This window comes from Delphinapterus leucas, chromosome 4 (genome assembly GCF_059928025.1).
Source record: "Delphinapterus leucas isolate spDelLeu-1000000601 "Yukka" chromosome 4, BTC_Dleu_Yukka2, whole genome shotgun sequence".
Taxonomy (NCBI): domain Eukaryota; kingdom Metazoa; phylum Chordata; class Mammalia; order Artiodactyla; family Monodontidae; genus Delphinapterus; species Delphinapterus leucas.
Genome location: NC_143132.1, coordinates 129,501,649 through 129,503,844, shown reverse-complemented (window position 1 = coordinate 129,503,844; position 2,196 = coordinate 129,501,649). Strand labels below are relative to the sequence as shown.

The following is a 2,196-nucleotide window of genomic DNA, read 5'->3' as shown; positions in this document are numbered from 1 at the left end:
ATGGGATGGTGGCAATGACATCCTCAGGCTTACCTATAATATGTGAGCTGTTGTGCAGACTCTCAGAGGGCATGATAAAGGGCGTGTTATTTTAGGAGAGGGGCCTAAAGAGGTCCTGAGGGACCATAGAGAGCCTCCTTGGAAGACAAGATTTCTGAAGGGTGGGTAGGAATTTTCTAAGTGAAGGGAAAGAAAGTGTCACAAAAAAGAACTAGTGTATGTACTTTTCAGGAGGTGGAGAAAGCACAGTGCATTTGGTAATTGAAGTTAATTGCCTGTAGTTGAAGGACGAGTGCTTGCAGGGGTTTGGAGTGTTGAAGAAGCAAGATACATACTAGAGAGGAAAGCCACGGTCAGGTAATGTATGGCCTGGTAGCACACAGGAAGAGGCTTGGAGTTTATTCTGAAGACAAGAGGGGAGCCATCGAATGAGTTTATGAAGAGGAACGGTCAGATTTATGAGAGAGAAAGTTCATTCTGTGGGATGGAGTGTGGCTGTAGGTGAGACACGAGGTTGGCCTTAACTGGGAAGTGACAGTAGCAATGGAGAGTGAAGCAGAGGTGTATTCATAGGCTGAGGAAGGTGAAGGAATCAAGAATAAGGCCTAGGTCTCTAGACTAAGCAATGGCTTAGAGAGGTTAGTGGTACAGGATTCTTATTTGACTTTTTTTTTTAGATCATAATTCCTCGGTATAATAGTCTATATTTTTATATTCTATTTATGCATTCTATTTTATATACATTCTTGAACATAACATAGTTATTTTAAAGTTATCAGTAACTTCAATATCTAGCTCACCTGTGGGCCTACTGATACTGACTATTTTTCTCTTGGATTTCACTGATTTGGTCTTGTTTCCTGACATGATTGGTAATTTTCTTTATCTAATTCTGGACATTGTGTTGAAAAAGTTTTAGAGACTTGCTGTTTTCTTCCTCAGAGAAGAATATGTATTTGTCATCATCTTCCTTCTTTTTTTTTTCAACCTTTAATGAGAAGAATATATATATATTGATATTGAGCTCAAGAAAATGTGTGTTTGGTGTGTCACTGGGTCAAGGATTGGGGATGAACATGATCCAGCCAGAGCACAAGATACATATAAACAAAGATATACATGGTCACAGAATGAAAACCCAGGGCCTGGTATAGCTGAGTCTCAGTTTTCTCATCACTTAGCATCATATTGAGGATCCTACCGCTGATGGGGAACAGACGCCCAGGCTCTGGACATGGCAGAGTTCCCTCCAACACATTTGTAGTTGGTGGTGCATCTTCCTCAGAAATTTCTCAACCTACTCACACTGTGGATTGGCCCTATGGACGCCTCAGCTGGATGCAGGGTATCAGCCAGCTCCAGAAGGGTCGCCCACTCCACCTTGGGTATCATATGTGCCACAAAGCTGGGGTTGAGCTCCTCAGGGTTGGTGTTGACCTTGGTGGCCTGGAGATGGGGAGAGAAGCCATGGGGCCCCGCCGTCCACACATGTGAGCTCAGCAGGTTATGGGGTAGCAGCTCCATGTTGCCACCACTTTCTCTCGCCAGGCTAGAACCAGAAAGAGAATAAAGCTTCTTGTAAGCAGGTAGGATATGGCAAGATCACCTTGACTGAGGGGAGGCTTTTCTGCTTCTGGTTTGCCCTTACTCCTAAGACATAACTTTTCTAGGATCTCACCTGAAGCCCTGAGTGTTTACCAGGGCCTCGCTCATGGCAGGCCCCGAACTTCAATTTTGGTTTGAAGGCCTTGCCAGCCCCATGAGGCTACAACAGTCCATATTTAGATTTTTACTGTCTTGGCAACTACTTTCCACTTGGTTTCACTGTGTCTCATACAACATGTAGCTTGGAAATCAAAAAGACTCAAGGGAAAATTCAGGTTCAATATTAGCTTTCTCTCTCTGTGGTTCTTCTTTTTCCAGGGTCTTGGGGTTCAAGTCTTGGTTTCCTTGTAGTTTGAACTGCAATTGCGTCTGTCCAGCCCAGTGAGGCTACTGGATACTTTAGAACATTGTTTCTGTTTTTTCCTGACTCTATGCTCCCAGCCAGGAATTGATAAATGATTCAAGGAGAAAAACCCTGTTGAATGCAAGGCTCACCACAAAGCATTTCCCTCAAGTCTTAGATACTTTGTTTACTCTCTGATGCCAACAAACAGCTGTTTTCGGATTGTTATCTTACAGTTTTTCTTATAT

General features: G+C 43.3%; 1 pseudogene; it reads right to left on the bottom strand.

The window, feature by feature from the left end:
- Positions 1 to 849: 849 nt before the first annotated feature.
- LOC111179145 (multifunctional methyltransferase subunit TRM112-like protein pseudogene) lies at positions 850 to 1,975 on the bottom strand (annotated as a pseudogene).
- Positions 1,976 to 2,196: the final 221 nt, after the last annotated feature.